The 23,080-nt window shown below is 32.7% G+C and overlaps 3 non-coding genes across 3 annotated transcripts; all 3 read right to left on the bottom strand.

The window, feature by feature from the left end:
- Positions 1-16,264: 16,264 nt before the first annotated feature.
- On the bottom strand, positions 16,265-16,338 carry TRNAI-AAU. The gene has a single exon. It is a non-coding gene; the product is annotated as a tRNA-Ile (tRNA).
- Positions 16,339-17,709: 1,371 nt separating this feature from the next.
- Positions 17,710-17,783, bottom strand: TRNAM-CAU. The gene has a single exon. It is a non-coding gene; the product is annotated as a tRNA-Met (tRNA).
- Positions 17,784-20,744: 2,961 nt separating this feature from the next.
- TRNAT-AGU lies at positions 20,745-20,818 on the bottom strand. The gene has a single exon. It is a non-coding gene; the product is annotated as a tRNA-Thr (tRNA).
- Between the last annotated feature and the right edge of the window lie 2,262 nt (positions 20,819-23,080).

Raw genomic sequence — 23,080 nt, 5'->3', positions numbered from 1 at the left:
GTATGGTGAGAGTCAGAGGCAAGAGGGTGAGAGACTGAGAGTGAGAGAGGTGAGAGGGTGAGAGTCTCCTCTGGCAGTGGTGTGAGAAGATGCGGTGATAGAAAGGCTGTTTCGATGCATGGCAAGGGGTGGTGGTCCAAGACGGCAAGGATGAACACTCAATGATTGTGCAGATTGGAAATACATAAAGGTTTAAAGGAAGTGGTTTTTTTTTTTTTTAATTGAAGCATAACAAATGAGAGCAAGGGAGATACATTTTCAACATTACCAAGATGAAAACAAATAGGTTCATGTACAAGTGGGGATTTGGCTGCAGCGTATGGCCATGGATAAATATGATAGAAGTTCTTCTCTAACTGCACTGGTTTGTTCAGGTATGATCATCTTGAATCTACAATAGACTCATCATCAAGGAAGATAATTTAGATGAGATATTTTATTTATTTATTTTTTTTTTAGGTAATCTGGAAAGTCATCTTCAAGAAAGGTAGTCTATTTTTATTTCACTGCTTTTTTTAAGATTCATGTTTATATGTATATTATATGTATATTAATAATGTTTGCTATAAGAATTTTTCCTTTGGTGTGTAGTTCCATAAAAAATCACAATGCTATTCCATCTCTTTTGAAGCCCTAGGGCCATTTATCTGATATTTATCCTAAAACTTGGTTTTATGTAGTTTATAATTTCATATTTTCTGTGATGGGTTACTGTTTTTGTTTTTTTTTTTTGTTTTTTTTGTTTTTTTTTTTTTTGAAAATGGGTTGCTGGTTTTTAGTTTTAGGTTTTATTATTATTTGTTTGGGTGTCTGCCTCTATCTCCTTTGTCTACCTTAAAGTGTGCAATCATGGAAGCCGAGCACCATAGATGAGAACCAGTTTTACGACTAAAAATGTTGTATATTAAAAATCTTTAATAATTTGTATTTTTTCAAAAATAATAATTTTACTTTCTTTATCGTTTTGATAATATTATTCATCTAGCTAATTTATTTTAATTTCGAATATTTTCAGTTGTATTTCTATAATTAGACTGATATTATATTAGTTTTATATTATGTCCTAATACAATTTATATTAATTAATTTTTGAAACTCTTCATTATTGTTTTCAAAAAAAGAAACTCTTCATTATTCAATGTGTATTGTTATTTGTATTACCAATGTATGTTAATAGCCGTGATTAATAGTGATGGCCTGATGGAAGAATCCCTAGGCTGCATCATTTAATTATACTACTTGATTATTCAGTCTCCAATAACAACCAATTAATGTATTCTCTTCAAATAGGATTTGAACTAAATATACAGACTGAAATCATTATAAATACATGTAAAGAGAATACTTTCAGGGTTTCGACTTGGTTTCATATTACAGTTGGGCAGAAAATATGATGTAATGGGTAAGAGTATTTAATTTGGATTATATATATATATATATATATATATATATATATATATATATATATATATATATATATACACACACGCATAAAATATTGATGTTACTCATTTAAAAAATAGATTTTGATACAAAATATGTTATATTTAAAGTTTAATCTGTTGAATATATTATATTTAACTGCATTAGAAAGATAATAGTGGTACTGGGTATTAATTGTATAGTATTAGCATGTATATAGTTTTATATTTTTTTTTTTAATGTTTTTTTTTTGTTTGTTTAAGTATTCTTCGTGTTTGTTATAACAATTGGGTTAATAATTTCTTTACTTTTTATACTCTAAACAAATTAAAACATTTATGATCTACATTAATTTATTTAATTTCAAGTCATTTTTGAGAATTTAAAAATAAAAAATGAATTAATATAATAAACCAACTATTACAGTATTACTTTAACCAACCATTTGATTGATTTCTGCATTATTTGTATGAAAAAAAAAATATTATTATACATCTTTTTTTACATTGAAAAAAATAATATAAGCAAGTTATATTGCATACGTTATATTATTTTTGAACTTTATATCCATAATTATGAATAGTTTTAGAAACGGTCCCAATATTTTACTTCTTACACATTATGCATTTTTGGGCTCAGAAAATGAAAATATCCAAGGACAGTCAATTTATTTGCATGAGCATATGGATATCGGTAATCGCATCAATTCTCAAAATGATGACATGCCAATTCAAGGTGTACAATTGAACACTGCGACAAGCAATGAGTATCCAAATGGTCTCAAAATTTTTAACATGTGGCGACTCTACTGTTTGTTTGAACACTACACAAAATGTAATTAACAAATAAATTTTCAATAATATGTAATACTTTTGAATTTTCAATATCATAACCTATTTTTAATAGTATTCTGTATTTATGTAATACTAATTTTACATCTTACAATGCATTCAGTTTATAAAAAATATTTATACTTCAATTATAATAAGACTAAGAATATACATCTTACAATATTTCTAATTTTTAGTCCGTGCATCGCATGGGTGAAATACTAGTTACTGTTAAACACTCTACTGTACAGTATTCATAAGATATATCAAGTCAATAGATATATAATTATTGTATAATTAATTTTTAGAATTAAATTATGAACTACAATAAATAATCTTACCGGTAACATCCGAAATTAAAAGTTGTTTAAATCTAATTTCTAATCTAAAAAATTATGGAGTAATAATTTCTATATACTTAAAAAAAAAACAACTAACTATTCTTGTCCTATAAGGTAGTGCTCTTATTGAGAGTCGAATTCAAGACCTCGTTTACTAAACGGGTGCTCTAACCAACTGAGGTACAAGAGCTAAATAACACTTTTTTTTCATAATTGACCATTTTTCTAAAAAGAATTTTGGTTCTATTAATAGTAACATTCATGGGACCAAAGAACTACAGGGAAATGTCCCCCAAGTTACCAAGTTGTCATTTAGGTGTAAAACTCTCACAAGTTACCAAGTTGTCATTTAGGTGTAAAACTCTCACTACTCTACTAATCATTCAAGTTAAATCCCAAGCTAAATGTTGTTGAGATCTAATTTTCAATATGGAGTAATACTTTCTATATACTAAATAATACTTATAACTAGCAACTCACTAGACGTAGTATATACATAATTTAATGCTCTTGTTACATGTCGAACTCAACACCTCTCGCTTACTAATCCGGTGTTCAATCCAACTGAGCTATAAAGCTAGATAACAATTTTTCCAAAAGTTTCAATTTCTCTACAATGAATTTTTTTTGTCTAAGAAATAAGATTCATGGGCCCAAAGAACTAAAATAAAAACAGAGAAATAGTAACTAAACTCATTCCATACTTACAAGTTACAAATAGCTACCTAGAATAATACTTAAAAACAGCATCTCGTTATTGCTAGGCTATAATCTAATGCTCTTGTTTATAATTGAAATCAAGACATCCCGCTTACTAAACAGGTGCTCTAACCAACTGATCTACAAGAGCTAGATAACACTTTTTCTATAAGTGACAAATTTTCTAAAAAGAATTTTGGTTATCTTAGTAAGAAGATTCATTGGACCAAAGAATTAAAATAAAAACAGAGACGTAGGGGCTAAACTCATTCCAGTTGCAACCTAGTACTTGCTAGGCTATAATGTACTGCTTTTGTTGATCGAGAGTTCTACTCAAGACCTCCCACTTACTAAACGGGTGATATAACCAACAGAGCGACTAGAGCGAGCAAGATATCACTTTTCCAAAAGTGACAATTTTTCTAAAAAGAATTTTGCCTGTCTTGGTAATAAGATTCATGAGACCAAAGAACTAAAACAACAACAGAGAAATGATCCAATAGTTATCAATTCGGAGTAAACCTCATGGAAGTTACAAACGTTATCAATTAGGGGAAAAACTCATGCCAGCTTCAACCTAGTACTTGCATTCAGCTTTCATTAACTACAATTTCGACAACATTACTGTTAAACACTCTACTGTACAGTATTTATAAGATATATCAAGTCAATAGATATATAATTATTGTATAAATAATTTTTAGAATTTAATTATGAACTATAATAAATAATCTTAGGGGTAACATCCGAAATTAAAAGTTGTTTAAATTTCATTTCTTATCCAAAAAATTATGGAGTAATAATTTCTATATACTTAAAAAAAAACCACAACTAACTATTCTTGTGCTATAATGTAGTGCTCTTATTGAGAGTCCAATTCAAGACCTTGCTTACTAAACGGGTGCTCTAACCAACTGAGGTACAAGAGCTAAAAAACAATTTTTTTTTTTCAAAAATGACCATTTATCTAAAAAGAATTTTGGTTGTGTTAATAGTATCTTTCATGGGACCAAAGAACAAAAGGCAAATTTCCCCCAAGTTACCAAGTTGTCATTTAGGGGTAAAACTCTCACCACTCTACTAATCATTTAAGTTACATCCGAAATTAAATGTTGTTGAGATCTAATTTATAATATGGAGTAATACTTTGTTTATACTAAATAATACTTGTAACTAGCAACTCACTAGACCTAGTATATAATGTAATGCTCTTGTTACATGTCGAACTCACTTCTCGCTTACTAATCGGGTGTTCAATCCAACTGAGCCACTAAGCTAGATAACAATTTCTCCAAAAGTTTTAATTTCTCTAAAATGATTTTTTGTTGTCTCAGAAATAAGATTCATGGGCCCAAAGAACTAAAATAAATACTTACAAATAGCAACCTAGTACTTGCGCTTTCATTAAGAGACAATTTGAACAACATTTTTCTATATAGTGCATAATACTTACATATAGCATTGCAGTATTGCTAGGCTATAATGTAATGCTCTTGTTGAGAGTTGAACTCTAGACCTCCTTATTAAATGGGTCTTCTAACCAACTGAGCTACAAGAGCTAGATAACAATTTTTCTATAAGTGACAATTTTTCAAAAAAGAATTTTGGTTATCTTAGTAATAAGATTCATTGGACCAAAGAATTAAAATAAATTAAAAACAGAGAAGTAGGGGCTAAACTCATTCCAGTTGCAACCTAGTACTTGCTAGGCTATAATGTAATGCTCTTGTTGAGAGTTCTACTCAAGATCTCCCACTTACTAAACGGGTGCTATAACCAACTGAGCGACTAGAGCGAGCATGATATCAGTTTTTCCAAAAGTGACAATTTTTCTAAAAATAATTTTGGCTGTCTTATCTTAGTAATAAGATTCATGGGACCAAAGAACTAAAATAACAACAGAGAAATGATCCAATAGTTATCAATTACGAGTAAACCTCATGCCAGTTACAACCGTTATCAATTAGGGGCAAAACTCATGCCAGCTTCAACCTAGTACTTGCATTCAACTTTCATTAACTACAATTTTGACAACTATACTGTTAAACACTCTACAGTACAGTATTTATAAGAAATATCAAGTCAATAGATATATAATTATTGTATAATTAATTTTTAGAATTTAATTATGAACTATAATAAATAATCTTACGGGTAACATCCGAAATTAAATGTTGTTTAAATCTAATTTCTAATCTAAAAAATTATGGAGTAATAATTTCTAAATACTTGAAAAAAAAACAACAACTAACTATTCTTGTGCTATAATGTAGTGCTCTTATTGAGAGTCCAATTCAAGACCTCGCTTACTAAACGGGTGCTCTAACCAATTGAGGTACAAGAGCTAAATAACACTTTTTTTTTTTCAAAATTGACCATTTTTGTAAAAAGAATTATGGTTGTGTTAATAGTATCATTCATGGGACCAAAGAACAACAGGCAAATGTCCCCCAAGTTACCAAGTTGTCATTTAGGGGTAAAACTCTCACCACCATACTAATCATTTAAGTTACATCCGAAATTAAATGTTGTTGAGATCTAATTTATAATATGTAGTAATATTTTCTATATACTAAATAATACTTGTAACTAGCAACTCACTAGACCTAGTATATAATGTAATGCTCTTGTTACATGTCGAAATCACCTCTCGCTTACTAATCTGGTGTTAATCCAACTGAGCCACAAAGCTAGATAACAATTTCTCCAAAAGTTTCAATTTCTCTAAAATGAATTTTTGTTGTCTTAGAAATAAGATTCATGGGCTCAAAGAACTAAAATAAAAACAGAGAAATTGTAACTAAACTCATTCCATACTTACAAATAGCAACCTAGTACTTGCGCTTTCATTAAGCTACAATTTCAACAACATTTTTCTGTATAGTGAATAATACTTACAAATAGCGTCTCAGTATTGCTAGGCTATAATGTAATGCTCTTGTTGAGAGTTGAACTCTAGACCTCTCGCTTATTAAATGGGTCCTCTAACCAACTGAGCTACACGAGCTAGATAACACTTTTTCTATAAGTGACAATTTTTCTAAAAAGAATTTTGGTTATCATAGTAATAAGATTCATTGGACCAAAGAATTAAAATAAATTAAAAACAGAGAAGTAGGGGCTAAACTCATTCCAGTTGCAACCTAGTACTTGCTAGGCTATAATGTAATGCTCTTGTTGAGAGTTCTACTCAAGATCTCCCACTTACTAAACGGGTGCTATAACCAACTGAGCGACTAGAGCCAGCATGATATCAGTTTTTCCAAAAGTGACAATTTTTCTAAAAAGAATTTTGGCTGTCTTATTTTAGTAATAAGATTCATGGGACCAAAGAACTAAAATAACAACAGAGAAATGATCCAATAGTTTTCAATTAGGAGTAAACCTCATGCAAGTTACAACCGTTATCAATTAGGGGCAAAACTCATGCCAGCTTCAACCTAGTACTTGCATTCAGCTTTCATTAACTACAAATTCGACAACATTACTGTTAAACACTCTACTGTACAGTATTTATAAGATATATCAAGTCAATAGATATATAATTATTGTATAATTAATTTTTAGAATTTAATTATGAACTATAATAAATAATCTTACGGGTAACATCCGAAATTAAAATTTGTTTAAATCTAATTTCTAATCTAAAAAATTATGGAGTAATAATTTCTAAATACTTGAAAAAAAAATAACAACTAACTATTCTTGTGCTATAATGTAGTGCTCTTATTGAGAGTCCAATTCAAGACCTCGCTTACTAAACAGGTGCTCTAACCAATTGAGGTACAAGAGCTAAATAACACTTTTTTTTTTTTTCAAAATTGACCATTTTTGTAAAAAGAATTATGGTTGTGTTAATAGTATCATTCATGGGACCAAAGAACAACAGGCAAATGTCCCCCAAGTTACCAAGTTGTCATTTAGGGGTAAAACTCTCACCACCATACTAATCATTTAAGTTACATCCGAAATTAAATGTTGTTGAGATCTAATTTATAATATGTAGTAATATTTTCTATATACTAAATAATACTTGTAACTAGCAACTCACTAGACCAAGTATATAATGTAATGCTCTTGTTACATGTCGAAATCACCTCTCGCTTACTAATCTGGTGTTAATCCAACTGAGCCACAAAGCTAGATAACAATTTCTCCAAAAGTTTCAATTTCTCTAAAATGAAATTTTGTTGTCTTAGAAATAAGATTCATGGGCTCAAAGAACTAAAATAAAAACAGAGAAATTGTAACTAAACTCATTCCATACTTACAAATAGCAACCTAGTACTTGCGCTTTCGTTAAGCTACAATTTCAACAACATTTTTCTGTATAGTGAATAATACTTACATATAGCGTCTCAGTATTGCTAGGCTATAATGTAATGCTCTTGTTGAGAGTTGAACTCTAGACCTCTCGCTTATTAAATGGGTCCTCTAACCAACTGAGCTACACGAGCTAGATAACACTTTTTCTATAAGTGACAATTTTTCTAAAAAGAATTTTGGTTATCTTAGTAATAAGATTCATTGGACCAAAGAATTAAAATAAATTAAAAACAGAGAAGTAGGGGCTAAACTCATTCCAGTTGCAACCTAGTACTTGCTAGGCTATAATGTAATGCTCTTGTTGAGAGTTCTACTCACGATCTCCCACTTACTAAACGGGTGCTATAACCAACTGAGCGACTAGAGCGAGCATGATATCAGTTTTTCCAAAAGTGACAATTTTTCTAAAAAGAATTTTGGCTGTCTTAGTAATAAGATTCATGGGACCAAATAACTAAAATAACAACAGAGAAATGATCCAATAGTTATCAATTAGGAGTAAACCTCATGCCAGTTACAACCGTTATCAATTAGGAGCAAAACTCATGCCAGCTTCAACCTAGTACTTGCATTCAGCTTTCATTAACTACAAATTCGACAACATTACTGTTAAACACTCTACTGTACAGTATTTATAAGATATATCAAGTCAATAGATATATAATTATTTTATAATTAATTTTTAGAATTTAATTATGAACTATAATATATAATCTTACGGGTAACATCCGAAATTAAAAGTTGTTTAAATCTAATTTCTAATCTAAAAAATTATGGAGTAATAATTTCTAAATACTTAAAAAAAAAACAACAACTAGCTATTCTTGTGCTATAATGTAGTGCTCTTATTGAGAGTCCAATTCAAGACCTCGCTTACTAAACGGGTGCTCTAACCAATTGAGGTACAAGAGCTAAATTACACTTTTTTTTTCTTTTCAAAATTGACCATTTTTTTAAAAAGAATTTTGGTTGTGTTAATAGTAACATTCATGGGACCAAAGAACAACAGGGAAATGTCCCCCAAGTTACCAAGTTGTCATTTAGGGGTAAAACTCTCACCACTTTACTAATCATTTAAGTTACATCCGAAATTAAATGTTGTTGAGATCAAATTTATAATATGGAGTAATACTTTCTATATACTAAATAATACTTGTAACTAGCAACTCACTAGACCTAGTATACAATGTAATGCTCTTGTTACATGTCGAAATCACCTCTCGCTTACTAATCGGGTGTTAGTCCAACTGAGCCACAAAGCTAGATAACAATTTCTCTAAAAGTTTCAATTTCTCTAAAATGAATTTTTGTTGTCTTAGAAATAAGATTCATGGGCTCAAAGAACTAAAATAAAAACAGAGAAATTGTAACTAAACTCATTCCATGCTTACAAATAGCAACCTAGTACTTGCGCTTTCATTAAGCTACAATTTCAGCAACATTTTTCTGTATAGTGAATAATACTTACAAATAGCGTCTCAGTATTGCTAGGCTATAATGTAATGCTCTTGTTGAGAGTTGAACTCTAGACCTCTCGCTTATTAAATGGGTCCTCTAACCAACTGAGCCACACGAGCTAGATAACACTTTTTCTATAAGTGACAATTTTTCTAAAAAGAATTTTGGTTATCTTAGTAATAAGATTCATTGGACCAAAGAATTAAAATAAATTAAAAACAGAGAAGTAGGGGCTAAACTCATTCCAGTTGCAACCTAGTACTTGCTAGGTTATAATGTAATGCTCTTGTTGAGAGTTCTACTCAAGATTTCCCACTTACTAAACGGGTGCTATAACCAACTGAGCAACTAGAGCGAGCATGATATCAGTTTTTCCAAAAGTGACAATTTTTCTAAAAAGAATTTTGGCTGTCTTAGTAATAAGATTCATGGGACCAAAGAACTAAAATAACAACAGAGAAATGATCCAATAGTTATCAATTAGGAGTAAACCTCATGCCAGTTACAACCGTTATCAATTAGGGGCAAAACTCATGCCAGCTTCAACCTAGTACTTGCATTCAGCTTTCATTAACTACAAATTCGACAACATTACTGTTAAACACTCTACTGTACAGTATTTATAAGATATATCAAGTCAATAGATATATAATTATTGTATAATTAATTTTTAGAATTTAATTATGAACTATAATAAATAATCTTACGGGTAACATCCGAAATTAAAAGTTGTTTAAATCTAATTTCTAATCTAAAAAATTATGGAGTAATAATTTCTAAATACTTAAAAAAAAAAACAACAACTAACTATTCTTGTGCTATAATGTAGTGCTTTTATTGAGAGTCCAATTCAAGACCTCGCTTACTAAACGGGTGCTCTAACCAATTGAGGTACAAGAGCTAAATTACACTTTGTTTTTTTCAAAATTGACCATTTTTCTAAAAAGAATTTTGGTTGTGTTAATAGTAACATTCATGGGACCAAAGAACAACAGGGAAATGTCCCCCAAGTTACCAAGTTGTCATTTAGGGGTAAAACTCTCACCACTTTACTAATCATTTAAGTTACATCCGAAATTAAATGTTGTTGAGATCAAATTTATAATATCGAGTAATACTTTCTATATACTAAATAATACTTGTAACTAGCAACTCACTAGACCTAGTATATAATATAATGCTCTTGTTACATTCGAACTCACGTCTCGCTTACTAATCGGGTGTTCTATTAAGATTCATGGGCCCAAAGAACTATTCCATACCTACAAATAGCAACCTAGTACTTGCGCTTTCTCTAAGCAACATTTTGAACAACATTTTTCTATAATGTGAATAATAATACTTACAAATAGCATCTCATTATTGAGAGGCTATAATCTTATGCTCTTGTTTAGAGTTGAACTCAAGACCTCCCGCTTACTAAACAAGTGTTCTAACCAACTGAGCTACAAGAGCTAGATAACACTTTTTATATAAGTGACAATTTTTCTAAAAAGAATTTTGGTTTTCTTAGTAATAAGATTTATTGGACCAAAGAATTAAAATAAAAACAGAGAAGTAGGGGCTAAACTCATTCCAGTTGCAACCTAGTACTTGCTAGGCTATAATGTAATGCTCTTGTTGAGAGTTCTACTCAAGACCTCCCACTTACTAAACATGTGCTATAACCAACTGAGGGACTAGAGCGAGCAAGATATCACTTTTTCCAAAAGTGTCAATTTTTCTAAAATGAATTTTGGCTGTCTTAGTAATAAGATTCATGGGACCAAAGAACTAAAATAACAACAGAGAAATGATCCAATAGTTATCAATTACGAGTAAACCTCATGCCAGTTACAACCGTTATCAATTAGGGGCAAAACTCATGCCAGCTTCAACCTAGTACTTGCATTCAACTTTCATTAACTACAATTTTGACAACATTACTATTAAACACTCTACTGTACAATATTTATAAGATAAATCAAGTCAATAGATATATAATTATTGTATAATTAATTTTTAGAATTTAATTATGAACTATAATAAATAATCTTACTGGTAACATCCGAAATTAAAAGTTGTTTAAATCTAATTTCTAATTTAAAAAATTATAGAGTAATAATTTCTATATACTTAAAAAAAAAAAAAAAACAACTAACTATTCTTGTGCTATAATGTAGTGCTCTTATTGAGAGTCCAATTCAAGACCTCGCTTACTAAACAGGTGCTCTAACCAATTGATGTACAAGAGCTAAATTACACTTTTTTTTTTTCAAAATTGACCATTTTTCTAAAAAGAATTTTGGTTGTGTTAATAGTAACATTCATGGGACCAAAGAACAACAGGGAAATGTCCCCCAAGTTACCAAGTTTTCATTTAGGGGTAAAACTCTCACCACTTTACTAATAATTTAAGTTACATCCGAAATTAAATGTTGTTGAGATCAAATTTATAATATGGAGTAATACTTTCTATATACAAAATAATACTTGTAACTAGCAACTCACTAGACCTAGTATATAATGTAATGCTCTTGTTACATGTCGAACTCACCTCTCGCTTACTAATCGGGAACTATTGCATAATTACAAACAGCAACCTAGTACTTGCGCTTTCACTAAGCTACAATTTGAACAACATTTTTCTAAATAGTGAATAATACTTACAAATAGCATCAAATTATTGAGAGGCTATAATCTAATGCTCATGTTGAGAGTTGAACTCTAGACCTCCCCCGCTTATTAAACGGGTCCTCTAACCAATTGAGCTACAAGACCTAGGTAACACTTTTTCTATAAGTGACAATTTTTCTAAAAAGAATTTTGGTTATCTTATTAATAAGATTCATTGGACCAAAGAATTAAAATAAAAACATAGAAGTAAGGGCTAAACTCATTCCAGTTGCAACCTAGTACTTGCTAGGCTATAACGTAATGCTCTTATTGAGATTTCTACTCAGGACCTCCCACTTACTAAATGGGTGCTATAACCACTGAGGGACTAGAGCGAGCAAGATATCACTTTTTCCAAAAGTGCCAATTTTGCTAAAATGAATTTTGGCTGTCTTAGTAATAAGATTCATGGGACCAAAGAACTAAAATAACAACAGAGAAATGATCCAATAGTTATCAATTACGAGTAAACCTCATGTCAGCTACAACCGTTATCAATTAGGGGCAAAACTCATGCCAGCTTCAACCTAGTACTTGCATTCAACTTTCATTAACTACAATTTTGACAATATTACTGTTAAACACTCTACTGTACAGTATTTATAAGATATATCAAGTCAATAGATATATTTTTTTTTTGAAAGCTACTGGCTCTATTACATTGTAGTATCTGTTCATATACTTTCTCAATCTACTGAAACACAAAAAACCAATAACGCCTCCACTGAGGCTTGAACTCATAATCTTCCAAATGGAAGTCCAACCCGGGTACCATTAGACCACATAGTCCTGGTGGGTAGTAAATAGATATATAATTATTGTATAATTAAGTTTTAGAATTTAATTATTAACTATAATAAATAATCTTACGGGTAAAATCCGAAATTAAAAGTTGTTTAAATCTAATTTCTAATCAAAAAAATTATGGAGTAATAATTTCTATATACTTAAAAAAAAAAAAACAACAACTAACTATTCTTGTGCTATAATGTAGTGCTCTTATTGAGAGTCCAATTCAAGACCTCGCTTACTAAACGGGTGCTCTAACCAATTGAGGTACAAGAGCTATATAACACTTTTTTTTTTTTTCAAAATTGACCATTTTTCTAAAAAGAATTTTGGTTGTCTTAATAGTATCATTCAAGGAACAAAGAACAACACGGAAATGTCCCCCAAGTTACCACGTTGTCATTTAGGGGTAAAACTCTCACCACTATACTAATCATTTAAGTTACATCCGAAATTAAATCTTGTTGAGATCTAATTTATAATATGGAGTAATACTTTCTATATACTAAATAATACTTGTAACTAGCAACTCACTAGACCTAGTATATAATGTAATGCTCTTGTTACATGTCGAACTCACCTCTCGCTTACTAATCGGGTGTTCAATCCAACTGAGCTACAAAGCTAGATAACAATTTCTCTAAAATGAATTTTTGTTGTCTTAGAAATAAGATTCATGGGCCCAAAGAACTAAAATAAAAATAGAGAAATTTTAACTAAACTCATTCCATACTTACAAATAGCAACCTAGTACTTGCGCTTTCATCAAGCTACAATTTCAACAACATTTTTCTATATAGTGAGTAATACTCACAAATAGCATCTCATCAGTATTGATAGGCTGTAATGTAATGCTCTTGTTGAGAGTTGAACTCTAGACCTCCCCCGCTTAATTAACGAGTCCTCAAACCAATTGAGCTACAAGAGCTAGATAACACTTTTTCTATAAGTGACAATTTTTCTAAAAAGAATTTTGGTTATCTTAGTAATAAGATTCATTGGACCAAAGAATTAAAATAAAAACAGAGAAGTAAGGGCTAAACTCATTCCAGTTGCAACCTAGTACTTGCTAGGCTATAATGTAATGATCTTGTTGAGAGTTCGACTCAAGACCTCCCACTTACTAAACGGGTGCTATAACCAACTGAGGGACTAGAGCGAGCAAGATATCACGTTTTCCAAAAGTGCCAATTTTTCTAAAAAGAATTTTGGCTGTCTTAGTAATAAGATTCATAGGACCAAAGAACTAAAATAACAACAGAGAAATGATCCAATAGTTATCAATTACGAGTAAACCTCATGCCAGTTACAACCGTTATCAATTAGGGGCAAAACTCATGCCAGCTTCAACCTAGTACTTGCATTCAACTTTCATTAACTACAATTTTGACAACATTACTGTTAAACACTCTACTGTACAGTATTTATAAGATATATCAAGTCAATAGATATATAATTATTACATAATTAATTTTTAGAATTTAATTATGAACTATAATAAATAATCTTACGGGTTACATCCGAAATTAAAAGTTTTTTAAAACTAATTTCTAATCTAAAAAATTATGGAGTAATAATTTCTATGTACTTAAAAAAAAAAAAAACAACAACTAACTATTCTTGTGCTATAATGTAGTGCTCTTATTGAGAATCCAATTGAGTACCTCGCTTACTACACGGGTGCTCTAACCAATTGAGGTACAAGAGCTAAATAACACTTTTTTTTTTTCTCAAAATTGACCATTTTTATAAAAAGAATTTTGGTTGTCTTAATAGTATCATTCATGGGACCAAAGAACAACAGGGAAATGTCCCCCAAGTTACCAAGTTGTCATTTAGGGGTAAAACTCTCACCACTCTACTAATCATTTAAGTTACATCCGAAATTAAATGTTGTTGAGATCTAATTTATAATATGGAGTAATGCTTTCTATATACTAAATAATACTTGTAACTAGCAACTCACTAGACCTAGTATATAATGTAATGCTGTTGTTACATGTCGAACTCACCTCTCGCTTACTAATCGGGTGTTCAATCCAACTGAGCCACAAAGCTAGATAACAATTTCTCCAAAAGTTTCAATTTCTCTAAAATGAATTTTTGTTGTCTTAGAAATAAGATTCATGGGCCCAAAGAACTAAAATAAAAATAGAGAGATTGTAACTAAACTCATTCCAAACTTACAAATAGCAACCTAGTACTTGCACTTTCATTAAGCTACAATTTCAACAACATTTTTCTATATAGTGAATATAATACTCACAAATAGCATCTCAGGATTGCTACGCTATAATGTAATGCTCTTGTTGAGTGTTGGACTCTAGACGTCCCGCTTATTAAACGGGTCCTCTAACCAACTGAGCTACAAGAGCTAGATAACACTTTTTCTATAAGTGACAATTTTTCTAAAAAGAATTTTGGTTATCTTAGTAATAAGATTCATTGGACCAAAGAATTAGAATAAAAAAAGAGAAGTAAGGGCTAAACTCATTCCAGTTGCAACCTAGAACTTGCTAGGCTAAAATGTAATGCTCTTGTTGAGAGTTCTACTCAAGACCTCCCACTTACTAAACGGGTGCTATAACCAACTGAGGGACTAGAGCGAGCAAGATCTCACTTTTTCCAAAAGTGCCAATTTTTCTAAAAAGAATTTTGGCTGTCTTAGTAATAAGATTCATGGGACCAAAGAACTAAAATAACAACAGAGAAATGATCCAATAGTTATCAATTAGGAGTAAACCTCATGCCAGTTACAACCGTTATCAATTAGGGGCAAAACTCAAGCCAGCTTCAACCTAGTACTTGCATTCAACTTTCATTAACTACAATTTTGACAACATTACTGTTAAACACTCTACTGTACAGTATTTATAAGATATATCAAGTCTATAGATATATAATTATTGCATAATTAATTTTTAGAATTTAATTATGAACTATAATAAGTAATCTTACGGGTTACATCCGAAATTAAAAGTTTTTTAAATCTAATTTCTAATCTAAAAAATTATGTAGTAATACTTTCTATGTACGTAAAAAAAAAAACAACAACTAACTATTCTTGTGCTATAATGTAGTGCTCTTATTGAGAATCCAATTCAAGACCTCGCTTACTACACGGGTGCTCTAACCAATTGAGGTACAAGAGCTTAATAACACTTTTTTTTCTCAAAATTGACCAATTTTATAAAAAGAATTTTGGTTGTCTTAATAGTATCATTCATGGGACCAAAGAACAACAGGGAAATGTCCCCCAAGTTACCAAGTTGTCATTTAGGGGTAAAACTCTCACCACTCTACTAATCATTTAAATTACATCCGAAATTAAATGTTGTTGAGATCTAATTTATAATATGGAGTAATACTTTCTATATACTAAATAATACTTGTAACTAGCAACTCACTAGTCCTAGTATATAATGTAATGCTCTTGTTACATGTCGAACTCACCTCTCGCTTACTAATCGGGTGTTCAATCCAACTGAGCCACAAAGCTAGAAAACAATTTCTTCAAAAGTTTCAATTTCTTTAAAATGAATTTTTGTTGTCTTAGAAATACGATTCATGGGCCCAAAGAACTAAAATAAAAATATAGAAATTGTAAGTAAACTCATTCCATACTTACAAATAGCAACCTAGTACTTGCGCTTTCATTAAGCTACAATTTCAACAACATTTTTCTATATAGTGAATATAATAATACTCACAAATAGCATCTCAGTATTGCTACGCTATAACGAATGCTCTTGTTGAGAGTTGAACTCTATACCTCCCGCTTATTAAACGGGTCCTCTAACCAACTGAGCTACAAGAGCTAGATAACACTTTTTCTATAAGTGACAATTTTTCTAAAAAGAATTTTGGTTATCTTAGTAATAAGATTCATTGGACCAAAGAATTAGAATAAAAAAAGAGAAGTAAGGGCTAAACTCATTCCAGTTGCAACCTAGTACTTGCTAGGCTATAATGTAATGCTCTTGTTGAGAGTTCTACTCAAGACCTCCCACTTACTAAACGGGTGCTATAACCAACTGAGGGACTAGAGCGAGCAAGATATCACTTTTTCCATAAGTGCCAATTTTTCTAAACAGAATTTTGGCTGCCTTAGTAATAAGATTCATGGGACCAAAGAACTGAAATAACAACAGAGAAATGATCCAATAGTAATCAATTACGAGTAAACCTCATGTCAGTTACAACCGTTATCAATTAGGGGCAAAACTCATGCCAGCTTCAACCTAGTACTTGCATTCAACTTTCATTAACTACAATTTTGACAACAATACTGTTAAACACTCTACAGTACAGTGTTTATAAGATATATCAAGTCAATAGATATATAATTATTGTATAATTAATTTTTAGAATTTAATTATGAACTATAATAAATAATCTTACGGGTAACATCCGAAATTAAAAGTTGTTTAAATCTAATTTCTAATCTAAAAAATTATGGAGTAATAATTTCTATATACTTAAAAAAAAAAAAAAACAACAACTAACTATTCTTGTGCTATAATGTAGTGCTCTTATTGAGAGTCCAGTTCAAGACCTCGCTTACTAAACGGGTGCTCTAACCAATTGAGGTACAAGAGCTAAATAACACTTTTTTTTTTCAAAATTGACCATATTTCTAAAAAGAATTTTGTTTGTGTCAATAGTAACATTCATGGGACCAAAGAACAACAGGGAAATGTCCCCCAAGTTACCAAGTTGTCATTTAGGGGTAAAACTCTCACTACTCTACTAATCATTTGAGTTACATCCGAAATTAAATGTTGTTGAGATCTAATTTATAATATGGAGTAATACTTTCTATATACTAAATAATACTTGTAACTAGCAACTCACTAGACCTAGTTTATAATGTAATGCTCTTGTTACATGTCGAACTCACCTCTCGCTTACTAATCGGGTGTTCAATCCAACTGAGCCAGAAAGCTAGATAACAATTTCTTCAAAAGTTTCAATTTCTCTAAAATGAATTTTTGTTGTCTTAGAAATACGATTCATGGGCCCAAAGAACTAAAATAAAAATAGAGAAATTGTAAGTAAACTCATTCCATACTTACAAATAGCAACCTAGTACTTGCGCTTCCATTAAGCTACAATTTCAACAACATTTTTCTATATAGTGAATATAATACTCACAAATAGCATCTCAGTACTGCTACGCTATAATGTAATGCTCTTGTTGAGAGTTGAACTCTAGACCTCCCGCTTATGAAACGGGTCCTCTAACCAACTGAGCTACAAGAGCTAGATAACACTTTTTCTATAAGTGACAATTTTTCTAAAAAGAATTTTGGTTATCTTAGTAATAAGATTCATTGGACCAAAGAATTAGAATAAAAAAAGAGAAGTAAGGGCTAAACTCATTCCAGTTGCAACCTAGTACTTGCTAGGCTATAAAGTAATGCTCTTGTTGAGAGTTCTACTCAAGACCTCCCACTTACTAAACGGGTGCTATAACCAACTGAGGGACTAGAGCGAGCAAGATATCACTTTTTCCATAAGTGCCAATTTTTCTAAACAGAATTTTGGCTGCCTTAGTAATAAGATTCATGGGACCAAAGAACTGAAATAACAACAGAGAAATGATCCAATAGTAATCAATTACGAGTAAACCTCATGTCAGTTACAACCGTTATCAATTAGGGGCAAAACTCATGCCAGCTTCAACTTAGTACTTGCATTCAACTTTCATTAACTACAATTTTGACAACAATACTGTTAAACACTCTACAGTACAGTATTTATAAGATATATCAAGTCAATAGATATATAATTATTGTATAATTAATTTTTAGAATTTAATTATGAAGTATAATAAATAATCTTACGGGTAACATCCGAAAATAAAAGTTGTTTAAATCTAATTTCTAATCTAAAAAATTATGGAGTAATAATTTCTATATACATAAAAAAAAAAACAACAACTAACTATTCTTGTGCTATAATGTAGTGCTCTTATTGAGAGTCCAGTTCAAGACCTCGCTTACTAAACGGGTGCTCTAACCAATTGAGGTACAAGAGCTAAATAACACTTTTTTTTTTCAAAATTGACCATTTTTCTAAAAAGAATTTTGTTCGTGTCAATAGTAACATTCATGGGACCAAAGAACAACAGGGAAATGTCCCCCAAGTTACCAAGTTGTCATTTAGGGGTAAAACTCTCACCACTCTACTAATCATTTAAGTTACATCCGAAATTAAATGTTGTTGAGATCTAATTTATAATATGGAGTAATGCTTTCTATATACTAAATAATACTTGTAACTAGCAACTCACTAGACCTAGTATATAATATAATGCTCTTGTTACATGTCGAACTCACCTCTCGCTTAATAATCGGGTGTTCAATCCAACTGAACCACAAAGAAAGATAACAATTTTTCCAAAAGTTTCAATTTCTCTAAAATGAATTTTTGTTGTCTTAGAAATAAGTTTCATGGGCCCAAAGAACTATTCCATACTTACAAATAGCAACCTAGTACTTGCGCTTTCACTAAGCTACAATTTCAACAACATTTTTCTATATAGTGAATAATACTTACAAATAGCATCTCATTATTGCTAGGCTATAATCTAATGCTCTTGTTGAGAGTTGAACTCAAGACCTCTCGCTTACTAAACGGGTGCTCTAACAAACTGAGTTACAAGAGCTAGATAACACTTTTTCTATAAGTGACAATTTTTCTAAAAACAATTTTGGTTTTCTTAGTAATAAGATTCATTGGACCAAAGAATTAAAATAAAAACAGAGAAGTAGGGGCTAAACTCATTCTAGTTGCAACCTAGTACTTGCTAGGCCATAATGTAATGGTCTTGTTGAGAGTTCTACTCAAGACCTCCCACTTACTAAACGGGTGCTATAACCAACTGAGGGACTAGAGTAAGCAAGATATCACTTGTTCCAAAAGTGCCAATTTTTCTAAAAAGAATTTTGGCTGTCTTAGTAAAAAGATTCATGGGACCAAAGAACTAAAATAACAACAGAGAAATGATCCAATAGTTATCAATTACGAGTAAACCTCATGCCAGTTACAACCGTTATCAATTAGGGGCAAAACTCATGCCAGCTTCAACCTAGTACTTGCATTCAACTTTCATTAACTACAATTTTGACAACATTACTGTTAAACACTCTATTGTACAGTATTTATAAGATATATCAAGTCAATAGATATATAATTATTGTATAATTAATTTTTAGAATTTAATTATGAACTATAATAAATAATCTTACGGGTAACATCCGAAATTAAAAGTTGTTGAAATCTAAATTCTAATCTAAAAAATTATGGAGTAATAATTTCTATATACTTAAAAAAAAAAAAAAAACAACAACTAACTATTCTTGTGCTATAATGTAGTGCTCTTATTGAGAGTCCAATTCAAGACCTCGCTTACTAAACGGGTGCTCTAACCAATTGAGGTACAAGAGCTAAATAACACTTTTTTTTTTCAAAATTGACCATTTTTTTCTAAAAAGAATTTTGGTTGTGTTAATAGTAACATTCATGGGACCAAAGAACAACAGGGAAATGTCCCCCAAGTTACCAAGTTGTCATTTAGGGGTAAAACTCTCACCACTCTACTAATCATTTTTTTTTTTTTCGAATGGTACTAGCTCTATTATATTGTAGTATCTGTTCATATACTTTCTCAACCTACTGAAACACAAAGAGCTAATAACGCCTCCACTGAGGCTCGACCTTACAACCTTCCAAATGGAAGTCCAACCCGGATACCATTAGACCACATAGTCCTGGTACTCTACTAATCATTTAAGTTACATCCGAAATTAAATGTTGTTGAGATCTAATTTATAATATGGAGTAATGCTTTCTACATACTAAATAATACTTGTAACTAGCAACTCACTAGACCTAGTATATAATGTAATGCTCTTGTTACATGTCGAACTCACCTCTCGCTTACTAATCGGGTGTTCAATTCAACTGAGCCACAAAGCTAGATAACAATTTCTCCAAAAGTTTCAATTTCTCTAAAATGAATTTTTGGTGTCTTAGAAATAAGATTCATGGGCCCAAAGAACTAAAATAAAAATAGAGAGATTGTAACTAAACTCATTCCATACTTACAAATAGCAACCTAGTACTTGCACTTTCACTAAGCTACAATTTCAACAACATTTTTCTGTATAGTGAATAATACTTACAAATAGCATCTCATTATTGCTAGGCTATAATCTAATGCTCTTGTTGAGAGTTGAACTCAAGACCTCCCGCTTACTAAACGAGTGCTCTAACAAACTGAGCTACAAGAGCTAGATAACACTTTTTCTATAAGTGACAATTTTTCTAAAAATAATTTTGGTTTTCTTAGTAATAAGATTCATTGGACCAAAGAATTAAAATAAAAACAGAGAAGTAGGGGCTAAACTCATTCTAGTTGCAACCTAGTACTTGCTAGGCTATAATGTAATGGTCTTGTTTAGAGTTCTACTCAAGACCTCCCACTTACTAAACGGGTGCTATAACCAACTGAGGGACTAGAGCAAGAAAGTTATCACTTTTTCCAAAAGTGCCAATTTTTCTAAAAAGAATTTTGGTTGTCTTAGTAATAAGATTCATGGGACCAAAGAACTAAAATAACAACAGAGAAATGATCCAATAGTTATCAATTACGAGTAAACCTCATGCCAGTTACAACCGTTATCAATTTGGGGCAAAACTCATGCCAGCTTCAACCTAGTACTTGCATTCAACTTTCATTAACTACAATTTTGACAACATTACTTGATGGTTTTTGGGTTTTCGGGCCCAAGGAGGTCCAACACAACCTTAAGCTGGAGGATACACCTTTCACAAAAAGTCTAGATTTTTAGTGAAGTATGATGCTCAATAGTGCTCTCTATTCCCTCTCCGGGTTCTCCAATCTGCCTCTTACAAGGGTGGAGGAGCCCTCTTTATAGTGGCTCCTCTTCTACTGACTTAAAGGCCCATGATGGCCGACTTAAAGTTTACATTCAATGTGTCGAGCCGTTGGGCGACGTTACGGACTTTGCCAACGGCTCTCTCTGGCTAGTAACTGGCGGACCGAGTCCGACCTTTAATGCCTCAACGGCTCCTTGCCTTGACTGCTCTGAAGGCTCCCTCAACGGCTCTCTGGACCGAGTCTTCTCCTGGGCTTGACCTGGGTCGACTCCTCGTCCCCGTTTGGCATTGGGCCGTCCTTCCGGGCTCTGAGATGGGCCTCCTTCTTCAGACCTGGGCCGAGTCCTGGACCCGGCCCATGCATTCTTTCTGGGTCTCTTTTCTTGGGCCGGGGTTCTCACCCCATCAACTAGTCCCTCACTTTTCCATACCCGGTCCGCCAACCTGGGTTTGGAAAAGTAGTAACCGCCTCCTTCTCACCGAATCCGTGCCTTGAATGACCCAGGATTGGCCCAGATTATTCGCTATCTCCCGGATCTCGCGGGACCGTTCTGATCTCCTCGGCCTGGCCTGGCACCTATAAATGACCTTGGCCGTTCTTCTCTTAACTTTCTAATTCCTCATGGGTCGCTCACCACTGAAAGGGAAGCGAATTGACTTTGGATCGCCCCAGCGCCCCTTGCCTTCGAAACGGACTCGGCCTGAGAGGGAGCCTAGAAGGGAAGCTCCCCGTCCGACTCCACAGAGATCACCTGTTGGCGCTGCCTCCATGGCTCTTCATCCGCCGACTCCTGCTCGTCGTGAAGCCGCTCCGACTTCTCGCCCTTCTCTTCCTCCGGGGACTGCTCGAGTAACTTCCCCAGGCGGGACCGTTGTTGACGTGCCTGTCCCAGAGCAGCTGACCTTCCGTATGACCTTTTCTATTCCTCTGGATGACTTGGACGGTCCGGTTACAGGGCTAATGAACGAGGAAGACTTTGCTCGTTATCAGGAGATGTACCCGGACGGCGAAGAGCTGGTTGCGCCACCACTCATGCCGGCGTTCTAGGACTCGCTTTGCCCACCCCCTCCTGGACCATCGGGAGGGTTCTTTGGAAGCGACTCCTCCTCCCCGAGTGAGTGATCTTTGTGAACAGGGGTCGGCCGGATTCTCTAGAGGGGTAGTTCTTTTAGGAGCACTTGCTTACTCTGTAATAAGCTCCTTGTAACCTGCACCTTCTTTATTTTATAATAAAATATTTTCGGCCTTCCGTTTTCATCTTTTTCAGTATATTTAGTGCACTCGTCCGTCCCAATTGTTGAGGAGTCGGCCGCGATGTCGAGTCCTCCCTCCGCTTGACACCTGTAAAATCTCGCTTCCCAGGGCGAGCCAGGCTTTTTTTCAGTTTAGCGTGCGAATCTCACCCTTCCCGAGCTAATTGGATGGGATTAGTCTCTGACAGAGATTCGCGCTGCCCATCCAATCCGGCTCAGTTATGTCAGTTACGATTCCCTCCGTGATTTGCGCCTCGGTCGTCGCTCTCTCGAGGCTCTATATAAGGGCTCTTGGTAGTTCTGTGCTTTCTCACCATTTTACATCTCAAAACCTCAAGCTATGAGTTTCAGGGACGGTGATCGTCGTTGGTCCATCCGTAATGAGGAGCATGCCCGGCA

This window comes from Ipomoea nil, unplaced genomic scaffold (assembly GCF_001879475.1).
Source record: "Ipomoea nil cultivar Tokyo-kokei standard unplaced genomic scaffold, Asagao_1.1 scaffold2165, whole genome shotgun sequence".
NCBI lineage: Eukaryota > Viridiplantae > Streptophyta > Magnoliopsida > Solanales > Convolvulaceae > Ipomoea > Ipomoea nil.
This window is presented reverse-complemented; position numbering and strand designations above follow the sequence as displayed.